This window comes from Maniola jurtina, chromosome 17 (genome assembly GCF_905333055.1).
Source record: "Maniola jurtina chromosome 17, ilManJurt1.1, whole genome shotgun sequence".
NCBI lineage: Eukaryota > Metazoa > Arthropoda > Insecta > Lepidoptera > Nymphalidae > Maniola > Maniola jurtina.
Window position 1 is genome coordinate 1183120 of NC_060045.1, and position 20317 is coordinate 1203436.

The 20317-nt window shown below is 36.5% G+C and overlaps 1 protein-coding gene across 4 annotated transcripts in view; it reads right to left on the bottom strand.

Annotated features, from left to right (window-relative positions):
* Positions 1-19780, bottom strand: part of LOC123873554 (potassium voltage-gated channel protein Shaw-like) — a 98053-nt gene extending 78273 nt beyond the window's left edge. For all 4 annotated transcript variants that reach the window (XR_006797706.1, XR_006797705.1, XM_045918417.1 and 1 more), the window contains exon 1: positions 19538-19780. The gene's annotated coding sequence lies outside the window, so the exon portion shown is untranslated. The remainder of the gene's footprint in view (positions 1-19537) is intronic.
* Between the last annotated feature and the right edge of the window lie 537 nt (positions 19781-20317).

Genomic DNA, 20317 nt, shown 5'->3' on the forward strand with positions numbered 1-20317 from the left:
GTTCCTACGGGATTCGTAAGGGTCTATCCGTTTAACCGATTTATATGAAATTTGGTACAGAGGTAGCTTATGCTCTCCGGATAATGCCTTCGGCAACTATTTATCCCGAAAAAGCAAAGAGTTCCCATGGGACTTTAATGAAAACCTAAATCCACGCGGACGGAGTCGCGGGCATCATCTAGTCTTTTATATACAAGCTATCCAGACCCCCGGAGCTCTATATTTTACTTATCCAGAGCTAGAATATCTCGGAAGTCGGATATAATGTTGCAAACGAGCGCTGCACCTAAAAGCCTTACTCTAGCGATAAATATCACCTGTCCTATTCAATATGCGAAGATTTTCCCTCCTCGAATATTACGTTCACGGCTATCTTTCTAGGTTACGCGAGTACCGGCGATACTCAGCACGGGGTGTGAAATATTTAGACAGTGATACAGTTATACCGTGCTAGGAAATAGTGTTGCAGATAGTATTCTGTGCAAAAAAATAGTGTTGCAGATAATATTCTGTCCTAAAAAATAGTGTTACAGATAATATTCTGTCCAAAAAAATAGTGTTGCAGATAATATTCTGTCCAAAAAAATAGTGTTGCAGATAATATTCTGTCCTAAAAAATAGTGTTGCAGATAATATTCTGTCCTAAAAAATAGTGTTGCAGATAATAATATTCTGTCCTAAAAAATAGTGTTGCAGATATACCGTGCTAGGAAATAGTGTTGCAAATAGTATTCTGTCCTAAAAAATAGTGTTGCAGATAATATTCTGTCCTAAAAAATAGTGTTGCAGATATACCGTGCTAGGAAAAAATTGTGTTGTAGATATACTTGCGCTAAGAAATGTTTTGAAGATATGCCGTGCCATATTAAATGACAGAGATTGTATAATATAAGCCGTAACTATGAATAGATCCCGTTATAATATTATCGCATTGATAACAAAACAGAGGATTGGGTGGATCGGGATGATTGTCATCATCAGTACAGAACAACCCCTCGCCAGACACCATTAAAGTTTAAAAGTTTAATGGCGTCTGGCTGGGGGTTACACGATACATACAATGTATGATCTTTACGTATAATGCGTGATATTTTCTAATGCTATTCCAAAGAAAATTACTTTATACTTTGACGTAAGATTTTTCACACCTTTATTACCGGCTATCTCGCAAAGCCACCATGATCCAAACTTCATAGTTGCCGATCGTTCCCCCCTGTGTTGGGGACAATACGCAGAGAAACTTTCAGCTTGTATAAAATAACGAAGGTCTGACACGCGCTGGCTCCATCTCTAATTGTCATACTATGATAATAAAATGGAATGAAATAACCCACTACCTAGAAGAGTATTGTTGTATTAAATAATAAATAAAATAAATAAATAAAGGTTTATTCAGCTCTCATATACAGAATCACACACAAAAACAAAAAAAAGAACAAGAATAACAACAAAGATAAAATCAAACTCGAATATAAATCAAACTCAAAACTAGAAAACACCATTATCCTATTGCTGTGTCTGTGAGCTAAAAGGGCTCTGCCTCAGCAAGATGCTGCAGTATTTGACTACTGCAGCGCTGATTTTCAGGCAGAGCCCTGGTGTCACGACCTGACAACGAAACAGTGCATATTAGATTTAATCACAGATATAAAAAGCAACCAAAAAAGAAAAAAGAATTATTAGTAGGGTAGAAAAGATATTATATATATATTATCATTTATTGTATATACATATATATATATATATATATATTATGCAAATATAAACATGAGTAGGGTCGACATGTCTTCAGCAAGGAGTACGATTTATTTATTTTTTATCTTTACTGTAGACTTCATGGAGTTATACGAGGCAGCTTAGCATTATGGGAAACTGGTGTAGGTAGCAGGTATAAGTATAGTGCAGTGCCTGGAAGATCTGGAATGAACCTTAACCCAACGCTTTTTGTTTTTCTAAAACATATTTTTTTATAATTTTTTTAAAAGAAATTGCGGATTTTAATACACGGGCTGGGGGCGGGAGATCATTCCAGATCTTGCAGGCTGCGTGTTTAAAAGTGCCTCGGAATGCGGCAGTTTTGTGCCTTGCCATAGCGATTCGGGGTGCAGATCTTATGCTGTATTTGCTGTTTTCTTTGACCCATTTTATTTTAGCGTGCAAATAAGCTGGCTTCCCTGTAGAAATTATACCAAATAGCATTGTCGCTAAGTGTAGTTTACGCCGCGATTCCATGTTTAACATATTTGCGTTGTTTATATGTGGGCTGACATGTGACCGCGGCGCTATGGAGAAACAAAATCGGGCACAAGCGTTCTGAACCCTCTGCACCAACTTTGCTGACCTGGCTAACAAACATGGCCCGTAAACAGTGTCAGCATAGTTTAATTTTGATAGGATCAAAGCATCACATAGACGTATCCTAACGTCAGTACTCAGATAGGGGCGCATTTTGTAAATGACTTTTAGTCTATAGAAACAATTTTTAACGATATTTTTGAGGTGTGTTTCAAAACGCAGATTTGAATCAAAAATAACTCCTAAATTTCGTGCTTCATATACTCTTTCCACCACCTCATTTCCTATTTGAATGGTAGGGTTATATGATTCAATTTTAGCTATAGTTCCCTTTGTCCCAATAATCATTAGTTTAGTTTTTTGAGGATTAAGGTTGAGAGAGTTTGAATCTAACCAGTTTGCTATATTTGCAAGATCCTGACTAATTTTTATCACAGCTTCAATTGTGTCTGATGGCTGGAAGGAGTAATAAAGTTGGACGTCGTCTGCGTATAAATGATATGAGCAATGTTTGATCGTGTGAATCATATCTGCAGTGTACAATGCGAACAATATGGGGCTTAATATTGACCCCTGAGGAACTCCCCTACGGACTGGCAAGGTTGAAGAGGTTAACGTGTTGCCATTCGTTTGGCTTGTAAGGACTAACTGTTCCCTATTTTTAAAATAGCTGTCAAACCACTTAACCGTCTTGTTAGTGAAACCATAGTAGGATAATTTGGATAGGAGTAAGGATGTATTAATGGAATCGAAAGCCCTGGAATAGTCTAGCAGAACCAATATGGTCCCCATGCGCTGATCTTGTGCAGTAAGTATATTATCTACTACATCCATGAGTGCTGTCGTTGTGCTATGGCTTTTACGAAAGCCAGATTGAAAAATAGGAAGTATGTTTTTGTCCTCAATGTATTTGGTCATTTGACTGCATATCACCTTTTCCAAAATTTTTGAAATACATGGGAGAATACTAATAGGTCTGAGATCTTTTAAGGTTGTAGGGTTGTTGATTTTAGGGAGAGGCTTAACAATGGCTGTTTTCCATACATCTGGGAATGTTGAAGTTACTATGGACCTATTTACTATGTTGGTTATAGTGGTGAGGCTTTGTGGGAGTGTTAACTCTAACATTTCCAGTGAGATTTTATCAACGCCAGTGGCATTCGATTTCAACCCTTTAAAAATCTTTAATATTTCATTTTCGTTAGTTAATTTAAAATCAAAAGTGTCAGGACCAAACCTATTAAATTCAAAGAAAGTATAAGTGGACAATTTGGTCGTATTTTTATAAGGGATTTCTAAAAAGTGCTTATTAATAAGTTCTGGGTTATTTAAAGACGTAGGGAGCTCATGTTCTTGCTTTTTTTTAATTATTAAAAATGATTTTAGATTTTTCCACATCACTACTGGGTTCTTAATATGTATGTTTATAAAGTATCTATAATAGGCATGTTTTTCTGCTTCAATGGCTTCGAGTACAGTTTTTTTTAGGTCTTTGTAAAATATTTTATGTGAGTCCTTTTGCGTTGATTTGTACCTCCTGTAGCTTGCATTTCGTAATTTAATCATTGATTTTATGGTATAAGTTATCCATGGACACTGCTGTTCTTTAAGAAGCGTTTTTTTACGCGGGGCGTGGAGATCAAAAATGTTTGATATATTGTTATTAAATGAAGCTACCATGCTATTTACTTCGCTCTCAATATTTATGTCCTTCCAGGGTACGTCGTTCAGATGCTGGTTAAAAAGTTGAGGGTCTACGTCTTTTAGAGGTCTAGTCATTATCCAGCGGGGTTTACTTTTTTCTTTCTTCGTATTTAATGTGGTTGTAACTACCGCATGGTTTCCTAAATCGGGGATATGTTTCACAGCAACTTCTCGCACCTTTGCATCTGTACAGATTAAATCTATGAGAGTTTCACTATGGTCGGTGAAGTGAGTAGGTTGCGTCACTAACTGAGTCAGGTTTATGCAATGAATAAAGTCTTTAAAAAGCTTTGATTTAGCGTCCATTTGATTTATCAAATTTATATTAAAATCGCCCAATAAAACCATGTTATCACAATCGGACAGACAAGTGACAGATTGCGTTAGTGCGTCTAGAAACAAATTAACATCCTGCCATGGCGGTCTATACGCTGTGCCCACGACAATGCGTCTACCATTCGTTTTAGTCTCTATCCACATTTGCTCTACAGAGTGAAGGTTGGGGTGATCGCATATTTTAATTCTGATGTCTTTTTTTAAGTAAAACCCCACTCCACCACCTCGGCCGCCACGAACGTCAGCTGGGCGAGGCTTATGGCGCAGCTTGTATCCCGGAACTATCGGCGCGAGTCCCTCTTCCCCTTCACGAATCCAAGTTTCATTAATTGCAACTATGTCCACATTTATTTCAGCCATTGCCTCAATAAACTCCTCATGTCTAGTTCCTAGAGAACCGGCATTAAATAATCCAATTTTAAAGTATGTAGACTTATCTTTTTTTAACATTTATTTTTTTTAATATTAAAAGAATTTTTGTGTACGTTAGAATTTTGTGCCGGTGTTTTAGTTTTAAAATAAAATATAAAAATACATAGACATATAAAATACGTAACTTGTTTACTAGGGAATTTACATTAGAAATCTTAAAAATATCATACAGAGTAATCTTTCCTGAGACAGCGACCCGTCGACTTCGCGAACTAATCAAATTATAATAGATGAGTATTTGCGTGTAGCGTTTTATTTCTATTATAGTAATATTTTTATAAAGATTGCTCATGACCAGGTGTGCGCACAGCAGAGAAGCACCTTGTATCTGTACTCTACATAATTTCCGGGAGAAAAATAGTAAAACTGTTCGAATATATACTCGGAAATGTAAATAGCTAAAACATAGTAATATAGTAACATAGATCTTAAATAATAAAGTTTTTATCTTAAGATAGTTCTTATTTTTAGAAACGCCATCATGGTTGTAAAAATAAACACTAATAAGTGGTTGATACAAAGTCATTACAATTGCTAACAACAGTTTAGAGACATATTTTCTTAGTTTTTCTTCAACCCAACTGGGATATCGCCAAAAATCCGTACTAGATCACCTTCTGATTTTATTAGGTGCGCTGATTTACCATCTCCTTGGCGCACGTATATTTTGCCGCGCTTGGTCCATGAGTATCTCCACTGCATATGTTTGGCTATTTCTCGAGCTTGATAAAAAAGATGCTTGTTTTTTCTCGTTAGCCTCTCGTTCACGTAGAACGTGAACGTATTACGTCTCAGGGCGCGCGGTCACGCAAACTGGAAACGGAAACGGGTGGAATTGACCGCTCTATTCTTTGACCTCTACTCTAATACCGTGTACAAACTATTTGATTTCCCAAATAATGTATTTTTAGGGTACCGTACCTCAAAAGGAAAAACGGAACCCTTTTAGGATCACTTTGTTGTCTATCTGTCTGTCTGTCCGTCCGTCCGTCGTGTCTGTCAAGAAACTTATAGGGTACTTCCCGTTGACCTAGAATGTTAAAATTTGGCAGGTAGGTAGGTCTTATAGCACAGGTACAGGAATAAATCTGAAAATCATGAATTTGTGGTCACATCATTTAAAAAAAAAAAAAAATATATTTCAATTTTCAAAGTAAGATAACTATACCAAGTGGGGTATCATATGAAAGGGCTTTAGCTGTACATTCTAAAACAGATTTTTATTTATTTTTATGCCTAACAGTTTTTGATTTATCGTGCAAAATGTTGGAAAAAATACCCGAGTACGGAACCCTCAGTGCGGGAGTCTGACTCGCACATGGCCGGTTTTTTAGATTATGTAGATCATAATTTATGAATGTCCATGTCAAAATGAACATCTGCAGGGTATGTCTGTGAGTCCACAAAATATGACCAATAGACCCATTTGCTATTGAAATGGAGACCACGTACTGGAAAATCCCAGAAATCAAAACCCACGGGATTTTTAAAAACCTATATCCACGCGAACAAAGTCGCGGCCATCGTTTAGTCTTACATAAAAGCTTTATTTACATAAACTACTGCATTGTTCGAAGCTTAATCACGGTCACGCACGGCAAACACGCTTGTGGATATAAATGGAATTAATCCTCTGTTGCTGCGTTTTTCCAGGAAATTTATTCTAGGACTACGTCACATACCTATTTACAATACAACAGAATTCTAAATAGACAAATGAAATAGTGTTAAATAAGTATTGGGAGAGTGTCTGGGAAGCCAACTATAGTGCGCGACATGGCAACCAGCCCAGCTAGCATAGGCAGTAGATAAAAATTATATCCCCGATTATATTCACTGATTTCTATGACATCAGTGGATATAATCGGGGGATATAATTTTTAAGGGGTAGAGGTGGTAGCCCTTGGCTGCAATCACACCTGCTAGCAAGTGATGATGCAGCGTGGAGCGTGCTTGCCTAAAAATTGCAGCTACTACAACAGAAAAGTTTTTTTTTTTGGTTCAAACCGGATTTAAACCCAGAACCTCAAAACCCGCAGCCGATTTAGCTAACTAACTAACTAACTGACTGTTAACTAAGTCAATGATCCATTCAAAAGGCAGCTTTATGGTTGCATGCACATCCACATTATGGAAAGTGATAGATCATGGAAATATACACTCCAGTATATACAGCTTTGCTTGTGTATGTATCAGGTAAATGGTAACGACCACTGAACATGCGAGTGAAGGGAGTATAAAGTTGGTACAAGCTGCTTAGTATGAGATTTTACTTCACACCAACGCTTTTTTATTTATTTTTTATTCTCATTTAGAGAGCTGGGTCGCATTAAGTCTAGACAATATTATTGTAATACCTAAAACTATATCTAAATACTATTAAAGGACCATCCTGTAAATACGTTTTGCTGCCTCGGACGTCGGGTTTGTAAAAATAATATTGACTCGTACATATCCGTAACTTCACTTCGGACACATTCTATCCGATAAAATAATCCCACCGAAAAAAATTCCACGTAAAAAGGTAGGCCAAGACTCACAAGTTCATAATGTTTTCACTGTTAAAAAGTTATGAGATCTCTAATAGAGCCAAGCCCCTAGCTGAGCTTAGATTTGTGCTGGCCATGGGACCTATCCGAAGTCCAAAGTAATATAGCTCTTAAATGTTCTTGACTGTATCACATTTATAACAATAAATAACAAATCACTCTACTTACAAGCTCTGATTCTACAAACCCTACATCTTGGTAAAAAAAGGACGGCTTGGCCGTTTAATGTTCGTAAAACTATTACATGACATAACATATTTTAAGGCCTTAAGGAATAGTTTGTTCGACAATTACTAATTTGTATTGTACTTCGTAATGGTCGCAGAAGCTATTCCGGGCTTAAATGTCATTTCAGATAAAAAATCCACGAACTGTAAACGGCCAAGCCGTACTTTTCAAGCCATTTTCATGGCCCACTCTCTATCGTTACCTCTTTTTTTTAAAAGCTTTTATTCAACTTGCAATGTACTCGTATGTAAATATGTTTGTTCGGGTGGAATCTTGCAACTCAATTTTGAAGCAGATATACCAAATTTCAGTCTTTTAGGACTTCAGGAAACACAGATACTTGGTACGTTTGATAAATCTGCCACGGACATCTTATCCTGAAAACTTTAAAATTCGAGCAACAGATTTTACAGATATGCATCTCATATACGAGAGGATGAAGGGGGACCCGATTTCTTAATTTATCTGTTGTTCATAATTCTTGAAATTCCTACTTAATGCCAAATTTCAGTCTTCTAGGACTTCAGAAAGTACCCTAGAATTTGTGACTAGAGGTTTTGAATGTCGATAAATCTGAAACTATAAAAGCTAGACAATTGATACTCAGTGCGTTTAATAAATCTGCCAAGGACATCTTATCCTGAAAATATCAGCATTCTAGCGACAGAATTTACAGATTTGCTTTTCTCATAAGAGGCGTAGAGGGGGGGCAATTCCAATTTCTCAATATTCCTGTAGTTTGTATGCAATTTCTAGTCTACATACCAAATTTCAGTCTTCTAGGACTTCGGGAAGTACCCTAGAATTACAGACTAGAAGTTTTGACTGTCAATAAATCTGAAACTATAAAAGCTAGACAATTGATACTCAATGCGTTTAATAAATCTGCCAAGGACATCTTATCCTGAAAATATCAGCATTCTAGCGACAGAATTTACAGATTCGCTTTTCTCATAAGAGGCGTAGAGGGGGGGAAATTCCAATTTCTCAATTTTCCTGTAGTTTGTGTGCATATTCTAGTCTACATACCAAATTTCAGCTTTCTAGGACTTCGGGAAGTACCCTAGAATTACAGACTATGAATTGTGATGATCATCAGTGAGGGACGAAAACGGCGTATTTTAGGTATCAATAAATCTGTAACCATAAAAGCTAGATATTTGATACTTAGTATATTTGGTAAATTTGCTGAGGACACCTTATACTGAAAATTTCAGCTTTCTAGCGTCATCCAGACCGAAGTTATGACGGGTCGAAAATACGGCGAAACACTTCGAGAAAAAGGTACGTAGCGCCCCGGCCGCCGTTTGGCTCGTCTTGGCGGGGGCACTGCCGTGCCCCCTGATTGTTCAAAAATCAAAATGTCCTGTGCAAAGTCGCTTGTAGCATAACATTCATCCCACCAATACGAAGCTAGAATCTCGGCGAGTTTTAAAATGCAGTTTTATAAATAAACAAACAAGACTGCCTCTACAAATAAAGCATTATTTGAATTTCTTTTAACTTTTCTCAGTTTGATGATTTCTCGAAAACCGAAGCTTTTTTATTATTGTTGGCTCCTGTAATACTAAGTACACGATAAATATGAAATAACAACAAACACTGGCCACTTAACAGAGTAACTGATACAATAATGCAGTGCGTGGGTTGAATTTATGATATTATTGCCAATAATAAGAGCACCCACATGAAAATATAATAATACTATTAAATCTATTGTTTGATAAACACTGTTCTGAAAGTTTACTCATCATAATGTTTAGTACAGTGTGTTTAGAATGAGTTCACATCTCCCAACGTTGATGAAATTCGATGAAATTCGAGCGTCGAGAGACCTTATTTAAAGTGAAATGGACTTTAACAAAATCGGTGGTACTGAATTTTTGACTAAGAATATATATTTTTTAGGGTTACAGGGAAATATGTCACGATCCCATTTAATGTTCGTAAATTAGTCGTTTGATGGCTAATGTCCTGTGCCCTATTATAGGACATTAGCCATCAAACGACCACTAAAGTGTTTGACTTGATATTTGCACTCCACATTTGACCAGGGTGGACCATGGCGTAACACCTTCTGAAAGCAGATCCGTGCTCAGTAGTGTGCCGGCAATCGGTTGATGATGATGATTAAATTAAATATTCGAAAAGATAAGTAGATAGAAATTATCTTAGATGAAACGCTGATTAAGATATAACACTATGCTATATGCATTAAAAAAATGAATAAATAAAAAATAGTCATTTATTTCAGGCAATTTTGCATCCATTTCAAATATAAAATAAAATTCAAACGTACCAAATTTTTGAAGACAATAAAATGAAATGAAATAATATAAGTTTAAGTTAAAATAAAATAAGATAAATTGAAAATAAAAATATAAATTGCCCCCAAAGGTAAGTTCGTTACTAATTAATTTATTGGTAAGTATTTACGGTTGTTGTCGCGATGTACGGCCCAGCAATGCACCCTTTGTAAACAAGGGTTCATGTAGAAAATATAAAGTGTCAAAGGCATTTCTGTAGAATTCTCAGCACAAAACGACATGCTTCTGTCGCAGCGAAGCGTTTGGAGTGAAACAAAGCCGCTTGCTGACTTGCATTGTTTTGTCATAGCTTTCATTGCTTAGCTAGTTTTTATAGAAAATATAAAGTCAAAGGCATTTCTCAGCAAAAGACTTCTTGTGTCCCAACGAAGCATCTCGAGTAATTCAAAGCCACTTGCATTGCTGTAGCCAGCTTCAAAAAAGAAGGTGATGAATTCGATCCGTTTTTTAAACGCAAACCCTTGACGCATCTAACGGTAGGTGATGATACAGCCTAAGGTTGAGCGCGCCGGTCTAGAAGATGCCTAAGTATTCATTCTTCTAGTTTCTTGTATGTATTGCATGTGTATAGGGCCTAAATTACTGCGCCGATTTTGATGAATGAGGTGGCAATTGATTCGTTGTAAAGGTCCGGGTGACATAGGCTATATTTTATACGAAAAAAATGACCTAAGATGTTACATAAAAAAAGTAGGGGGTCTCCAAAAATGTTTGTTTGCTATTGTATCGAGTGGGATGTCAAATGAAAGAGGAGAAAATTTTAAGTTCATGAATATAAATGAACTAAAACATTAAAATATACTAAGCAACAGAAAAACAATTTTACTATAATATGTCAGCGTTTATTAAGCCAATCGTAGTCGGGGTTTAGTTTTCAACTTTATCTTGTTGTATGTATACTCTACACAACATGTATCTTTGGAGATGAAAGCTGAGCAATGGCAGTAACGGAAGAGTTTTACACTCCCCTAGGTGTAGACTTAGATACAGTATGTCAGCTTTGTGAAGACGTACATGTAAAGCAACGCCAGTCAAAGGCTCTAGAATTGTCTGCACAAAACGGCATGCTTCTGTCGCAGGGAAACGTCTTGAGACGGCGACGAGTGTGACAAAACCGGCGCCTTCCGACGACTTGCATTGTTTTTACTATAACAAGTTTTTATTCAGGAATACTCCCCATTATTTTTGGGTTTTCAGGTTCGCAGAGCTCCGTATCTCCAGAGAAAAATGGAACAGTGAGCCTTCGAGGGATTGATGAACATACTATTTTGGTCTCCGTGGCATACAATAAGCCTCAATAGCTCAACGGTTTCAGGAGCGGACTGAAAACCGGAAGATCGGAGGTTCAAACCCTACCCGTTGCACTATTGTCGTACCCACTCCTAGCACAAACTTAACGCTTAGTTGGAGGGGAAAAGGGGAATGTTAGTCATGATTAAAAATGTCTAATATTCTTTTTTTTTTTTAAAAAAAAAACGTCAATTGGAAGGCAGCCTGAAGAGTAACGCACAGCGGCAGAGTAACGTAAAGCCGAGGCACAGAATTATTTTAATAACCACTCAAAGTAAGCTTTATCTATTTTGGGATAACGTCGATGGCGCGAGACACGCACAGAGATGCCGCACGAGCGCTGCGCGCATAGATAGATATCTACTTGGAGTCTGCTCCGTGTTTTTTTTTTCAATAATGTATCAATTCTAACGTACCTACATAAAGCTAAGTTTAAGTTGTAATCAAAAATAGCTCCGTTCCACTCCACTCCGTAGGTATGCATAACTCTTTGTACGCAATATATATGTAGTTTTGATTAGCTGATGATCCCAATAAAATTAATTTTCTTGACTTCACGAAAACAAAAATCTCCAAATAGAAAGACTACTGAACTCATGATTTCAGTTTAACACACGCATGTGGCCAATAACGTAAACAAAGCGTTACAAGCGGACATACAATCAAATCTTTTACGACTCTATAATGTTCGATACGGATGGTAGAAATTAGTTTTTTTCCTGTGTATTTATGGTGTCATAAACATCTAGACTACAGGCCCATGTTTAAAAATGGGTGGGTCATATGATCCACCAGGTGACGTATACAGGACGATATAAGAGCATAAAATAATAAGTTTCAGCACTATGCCGTCACTTGTAAGCTGTCCAACAGAGTGCTGGTGAGAATTGAAAAGTGCAGGTAGAGTGAGTACATTTTGGTCATATATTTTTGTACGGCATTTTTACCATCGATAGATCCATGAAAAATAATAAGAAAGCGCGCAGTGCCGTAAAAAAATGGTGCGCCACAAAGTCAGTAAATGTTTTGATTTTCTGACAATTTCCGAGGTAAATTTGGTCATTTAATTCTATACGGCACTAGTTTCATACTGTTTCAATACAGCCTCTAATCCATTATTCCGCAACGCCGTACAAAAATCATGCGACAAGGGGAAAAAATTGAGGGTAGCAACCCCCTCTCTTTCCGTGGTCCGGGGGGTGATTTGAGAAAGTACGGCTTTGGTTCCAAAACATTATCTAGCACTCAAAAGTACTATTAAAAATAATGCCGTAAAAAAATTAGTGTTCATTTGAATGTGTATCAATAATTATCTTAATTTCATGGTATACTTAATTTTTAAAGCTGTAAAATCATTTGACTCTGTACGGCAACTTTTTTTTTAACATGATAGTGTAAAATACTATTGTTATATAGTATTGCCGTTCAAAAGAAACTGTTCTAAAAAAAATTATAGATAAATACAAAAACTGAAATTTTTCAAATTATTGCAAAAGTTTAAATATTCATAGATTAATAAAATATAGCAATTTTCTACGCTTTTCCCTTGTTTTAAATAGTATTAAGATAAATAAATTAGGAAAAAATTATGCCGTACATTTTAATGCAGACCATATCTTTTAGGCTGATGAAAATGACGCTACCATTTTAAGGGTAGTACTTTATGGCCATCTGATACTGTACGGCATTAACATATTTTTGAAGAGAACAATTGATAATATGATAAAATCACTATGCCGTCTAACTGAAGTGAACGGGTGTGTATATAATATCCACATCCCCTACAAACCTTTGGACCAACGAAAATGTACGGCATGTAAAAAAATATTATCTATGCATAAAACACTTTCAAAATAAATTAATTTTATGTTGTTTCAAATCACCCCCCGGACCACGGAAAGAGAGGGGGTTGCTACCCTCAATTTTTTCCCCTTGTCGCATGATTTTTGTACGGCGTTGCGGAATAATGGATTAGAGGCTGTATTGAAACAGTATGAAACTAGTGCCGTACAGAATTAAATGACCAAATTTACCCCGGAAATTGTCAGAAAATCAAAACATTTACTGACTTTGTGGCGCACCATTTTTTTACGGCACTGCGCGCTTTCTTATTATTTTTCATGGATCTATCGATGGTAAAAATGCCGTACAAAAATATATGACCAAAATGTACTCACTCTACCTGCACTTTTCAATTCTCACCAGCACTCTGTTGGACAGCTTACAAGTGACGGCACAGTGCTGAAACTTATTATTTTATGCTCTTATATCGTCCTGTATACGTCACCTGGTGGTTCATATGACCCACCCATTTTTAAACATGGGCCTGTAGTCTAATCGTTGACCGCTTTTGATCGGTGTAGTTTGGTTTGATCGTGGTTTTATTGCAAAAGTTCAAGTCTGTAGGTCTTATACATCTATCCATTAAGATTGTATTAAAATTGTTAAGGTCTTAAAATAATAGTATAACTATGCACTACTAAGTACTAATGGAGTATATATTCCATACCTGAATTCTCTGTTTAATTTTGGTTAGTGATTTTTATTTTATTTTATGTCAAAATTTTGTTGTATGTTTATTTTTTAACCCCCGACCCAAAGGTGTTATAAAATTGACGTGTGTATCTGTGTATCTGTCTGTGGCATCGTAGCCCCTAAACTAATGAACCGATTTTAATTTAGTTTTTTTTTTTTTTGTTTGAAAGGTGGCTTGATCGAGAGTGTTCTTAGCTATAATCCAAGAAAATCGGTTCAGCCGTTTGAAAGTTATCAGCTCTTTTCTAGTTCTTACTGTAACCTTCACTTGTCGGGGTTGTTATAAATTTTTAATTTACACTTGTTTATGGCAGGTGTTTGTTTTGACTACCTTAATAGATGTACATCTAATCATGTGTGTTATTATAGATTTACCTAGGTAGGTAATTTTTAAAAAATTCTGGATGTCCTAATAAATAAAAATGGGAATTAATTTTATTTTCAAGCCATCCAATGATGAGCGACACCGAATGGAATATTGGTTCAAATGGCTGACGCAATAGAACATTACTTATTCAGTATGTAAACGTGTCTAAAATATTAATGTTCGCAGGCCATTTTAATTGGCCTACAAATCACTGGAAAATTGCTTTTCCAATTATTTTTGTGTGCTGCCGTAATATCCGATGTTGTGAGAATCAAAGCCAAATCAATCAACTTTTATCTACCTTTATATTATAGTCAGGTGCTCAAACGACAAGTGTAAATTAAAAATTTATAACACCCCCGACAAGCGAAGGTTACAGAAATAACTAGAACCGATTTTCTTGAATTATAGCTAAGAACACTCTCGATCAAGCCACCTTTCAAACAAAAAAAACTAAATTAAAATCGGTTCATTACTTTAGGAGCTACGATACCACAGACAGATACACAGATACACCGATACACAGATACACACGTCAAACTTATAACACCCCTCTTTTTGGGTCGAGGGTTAAAATAGGTGCTATCGATTTTCATCTGCCATAGCTGGATATTATGAAATAAGGGTTTTTTAACTGCGAGATAGGGTTGCGCATAACGATAATCATACTTAAAAACCGGTCAAGTGCAGGATGGATTCACAGACGAAGGGTTCCGTACCGTACAAGATATAACACTTTTATGTGCAACATTGCAAGTTAATTACGGACAGTGCCACCTATGATGTGATTTGGTAAACTAATTATTTGTTAATGAACACATTTTTTTTTGTGACCTACCCACAAATTCACCTTCCTTTACTTCATTCATTATTTATTTTTTAAATTCATTTTTTCCTTTACTTGTACTGTAAGACACTGCTACTAGCTAAATTTCACGGTTCTAGGTCAACGGGAAGTATTCTATAGGTCTTGATTTTCTTGTCTTGACAGACACGACAGACGAACGAAGCCTATAAAAGGCTTCTGAGGTACGGAACCCCTTAAAAGCAATGATGAGGATTTTTTCGGAAATTCCGTCGGAACCTTTAAAAAAACCAAATTCAAGCTAGATAATAAATAGTATGAAACAGATAGGTACGTAAGGTAAATAGTGGAACTGTAGGAAAGAAGTTACGTGTTTCAACGAGCGCCAAGTAGCAAGCTTGGCTCGCGCCCAAAGTATCGCGTATCTACATGCATTTCACTTGTCTAGTGCTTATCTTGAGTGACTATTTACCTGCGCTCTGTTTAAGAACGCCTATGAGGGTTCCGTACCAAAATGAGAAAAACCAAATGCGAGTCAGACTCGTAGTGTGGATGGCAGACTTCACATACCATTGAGAATATTATGGAGAACTTACCAGCATGCAGGGTTTATCGCGATGTTTTCCTTCACCATTAAAGCAAGTGATATATTTTAAGTAATTGCTTAGAACGCATATGACCCTGAAAAGTAAGAGGGGCGTGTCCGGGATTGAACCCCCAACTTCCCAAATAGAAACCCGCAATCATCGCTGTCAAACCTTAGTCATCATTTTCATCATGATCAACCCATTTCCGCCCCACTACTGAGTACGGGTCTCCTCTCAGAATGAGAAGGGTTTAGGCCATAGTCTGCCACGCTGCGCGCTGGCCCAATGCGGATTGGCAGACTTCACACACCTTTGAGAACATGGAGAACTCTCAGGCATGCATGTGCATTAATAGAACTCTCAGGCAAACCTTAGTGTAGTATTAAAAATCTTACGAATTCTATTGTTTCCATTTTTACATCAATAAAGTCACTTAGGTACCAAATTAAGATACTTGAGGCCAAATTACAAAATAATTAGCCACAGGCAAAACTGACTTCAATTGAAAATGGTAATGCAGGTGGAGCTGGCACGGAGCCAGAATGTAAATGAAAATGTATTTTATTTGCCGCCCCCAGTCAAGGTAGGCTGCCTCGGTGTATATCAAAAAACGTGCATTTCAATTTTCAGCCAATTTTTGGCTTGGTAGGTAAATGGGTGACAGCCCAGTGGTTAAGATTTCATTTCCTTTTCTTATTTTAATTTTTCAGAAAAAAAAATGTTTAATATATGAGTAGTTCCAATTTCATTTGAATATTAAGCAACCAAAGTCCATGAAATTTTGCAGACATATTCTAGAAACTAATATCTGTGCCTGTAGTGTTTTAGATTTTTCTAAAAATATATAGTTTCAAAATTACAGGAGCTCAAAGATTTGTACGTGAATTTTTGAGTGACGGAGAGACCCCTCTTAGAGACGTTTGGTCTTATGCTCCCTAAAATATTAAGCATCCTTTAGGCTACGGGACCCTAAAAATCCTGCAAGAGGGTAATGCACGAGTTCTATTTAAAATATATTAGGAAGACGTGGCAAAACTTACATATCTTACGGGCTCTTATATGAGTTAAGGTAATGCGTTCCCGGCGTGGGTGGAATGCATAATGAATACACCTATCCAGAGTCAAGCTTTTCAAAGTCGTTTTAACTTATAATGTGGCCTACCCGTGCGCAATAGTGGCTCGAGTCTCCTCTCAGAAAGACAAGACCTTAGGCCATGGTTCACCACGCTGGCCAAAGGTGGATTGGCAGATATCATACACATTTGAAAATATTATGAAGAACTCATGCATCCATGTTTCCTCACGATAGTTTCCTTAAACATTAAAGCAAGACATTTAATTGCTTAAAAGCAGTCAGTACAAAAATATAATAGCTAAAATTACTCGTACACTCACGTTTACTAAGACCTACGAACTAAAACCTATTTATCAAAATGTCTATCACACGTACCTACAAGTTCAAGAGTTTTCGTGAAAAATAGTTGTAAGTACAACGTAATATTGGAACAAGAAAAAATTAATATTAGGAAAGGATGACCGGCAAAGTATGAAACCGGAGGGTGAGAAGTAGATTCACTACCCATGTCACTACCCATATTATTATAAATGAGAAAGTTGGATTGTTGGTTTGTCCTTCAATCATAATGGATCGACGTGATTTTTTGAATGGGTATAGTTTAAGACCTGGAGAGTCACACAGGCTACTTTTTATTCGGCAAAATCAAAGAGTTGGGAATTCTTTGATTTCAATTTTATTTGAAAATCAAAGAATTCCCATGGAGGTTGTAAATACCTAAATCCACGCGGATGAAGTCGCGGGCATCACCTAGTTATAAATAATATTCTAAGGAATAAATGGTTTACTTATCGTTTACTTACCGTACCTTAGAGAAATTGTTTTCAGGTATGTTACATAGATGGCGCTGGTCGTTTATTAAATTGCGCTGATAATCAAGTCTCGGAACATTGTTATTATCTGAGCTATAATGCAAATGCTTTAGAAATTAAAACACAAACATAAATAATTTTTGGTGAGATGCTTTTATGGCATCTTTATAAAGATGTTAGATGTGTACTACTACTTTGGAGCGATTGATAGGCAAGCTATCTGTGGAAGCATTTAGGTGTATGTATAGGCGAAAGGATCTCTTGGAGCCTACGGCATGTCTATCTCGCGAAAACTTGTGCGATTTTTTAGAGTTCTGTACCCTAAAAGTAAAAACGGAGCCCTATTAATGTCACTCTGCTGTCTGTCTGTAAGTCTGTCTATCTGTCCACGTGTCTCAGGACTCTAGCTCGTAGACAAAATGAGTTACAAACCTACAGTTTGTAAAAAAAATGGTATTTGGTGTAAGACCTTGGCCCAAACACAAATTTTGAATTAGAAATTTCATTAAATTATTTTTCAGGGGATTGCCCTCCTGAAAAACATTTTTTTTTGGCTCCCATACTGGAAAGAGTCAGAAAAAAAATATTTTTCTTATCCTAGCATGTGAGGTATCATTGTTTAGAGTAAAAACATATTTTTTATTTTTTTTTATCTTAAAAAATAAGGAATTGAGAGCTCATCAAAATTGTCAGTTCTAGACCATTTATGTGACGGGGGCTCTCTCAAAAACTAAACTAGTAAGGAATATGAAATGTCGGTACATTATATTATGATGTTCATAATTATGTACGAAACCCAAAAAAAGCGAGGTCTGACTCGCACTTGACCGGTTCTTTATTAATTGAAAGGATTCATGAAGAATACGACGTAGAGAGGATTTTTTTAGGTTTACACTTCAATATTAGGATGGAAATGTTATACCTACCTACTCATTTTTAATTTATATAATGATTTGCAAATCAATTTGATTGAAAATGAGATGAGAGGTTTATTGTTTATGCCATCTGTATTTTTTAATTACTAAACCTTTTGGTAGGTATATAACTAACAAAACATTATAATAAGCATCCATCGAAAAAATTAAATACGGTTTCTAATTTAAAGTTTAACTGAGTAACATTGTGAAAAATAGCCCTTTTAGCTTTTAATGGAATAAACGCATAAAGTTTATAAATTATACAATAGTTGATTGTATTATACAACCGTTTATTGTATAATGAATTATAAAGCAACGTAACCCCCAGTCAGGCGATAGCGATCTGACCGAATTTCGCCCCATTGGACGTAGGGTTGTCAACTAAAATATAATTCAAAATATAAATAATTTGCAGCAATTATTCATTGTAAAATTATTCAAGGTGTTCGCGGCGTGATCCCGTGGACGCACCTGTAGCTTTTTGGAGTTATCTGCTTTAATCAGTTTAATATCATTTGCGTTATCGTTGAAGGAAAACATCGCGAGGGAACCTACATGCCTGAGAGTTCTTAATATTTTTTTCGAAAATATGTGAAATCTGCCAATCCTAAAGCCATTGCCAATCCACTACTGAAAAGAGTCTCCTCTCAGAATGAGAAACCTCAGAATGAGAAGAGTTAAGGCCTGAGTCCACCACGAAGGGCAAATGCGTATTGGCAGACTTTACAAACCTTTAAGAACATTATAGATATTTTCAGGCATGCAAGTATCCTCACGATGTTTTCCGTCACCGTTAAAGCAAGCGATATTTAATTATTTCAAACGTACTCTAACACTAATTTAGATTGAACCGTGGACCCCCTGACAGGTTGAAACTTTAACCACTAGACTATCACCGCTTCTTGCTTAGTTCGTTTTAATTCTGAACTATTAAGATATGCTTCTCTTATAATTTTATCATAAATCCTAAATATTGTATCTACAGCACCGCAAAGATGAGGTGCATACGCGGGATCGGACCCCGGTCCTCCGGGAGAAGAGACCGAAGGCTTTAACCATTAAGTTATCACCCCTTTTTACTTAGTTTGCTCTAATTTTGAAGTATTAAGGTCATACTTACATTTGCTTATCAAAAAAACTATTTAACCGAATAAAATATAACCGTTGTCAAAATGTAACTTCAAGATATTGCAAAATACATAACGGGTAGCAACCCTACTTGCACCCAACATGAATAGTTCCCAAAACACACGCAAGAAAGTAATTTAATTTACCAACCTGTATCCAAACTATACGGACGCAGTATACACTCACATAATAAACCAACACTCGCCCACGGCACTGCAATATTAAAAATTCAACATAAAAAAAATCGATTCACCCAAACATTGATTACACATCGATACATCTTAACTTAGCGATCAATCGACATTATTATTAATAATCTGTGATAATGCTGTCACTTTTAGAATTCCATTTTTGAATTGGCGTCCGCGGTCGGCGCAAACCGCGCGCGCCTTATGCCCACCGTATTCTCACTGACGTATTCGCTTTTCCACGCATGCGCATCGTAACCGATACCTACATTTCATTTCGTAAAGGTGCATCCACATTTGTGACATTTCATCGTGACATGACTCCGTGACCGCGTCAGCAACGCGTGTCAGCACCGGTTGTAATCTCACGTACGTGATCTTAACGGGCGATCTCTCCATCACCTTGATATAAACCTAACTAATTTATACCCGTGACTTCATCCGCGTGGACTACACGAATTTCAAACTCCTGTTTCACCCCTTCAGGGATTGAATTTTCAAAAATCCTTTCTTAGCAGATGTCTACGTCGTAATAGCTATCTGCTATCTGCATGCTAAATTTCAGCTCGATCAGTTCAGTAGTTTGAACTGTGCATTGATAGATCAGTCAGTTAGCTTTTCCTTTCATATACATATATTATATTTTAATTTTTTTCTCATAATTTGGTTCTCATTTGAATACTAACCAATAAAACTCAATGTAATTTTGTAGCTTTTGTAGACACGTTTCAAAAACTAATTT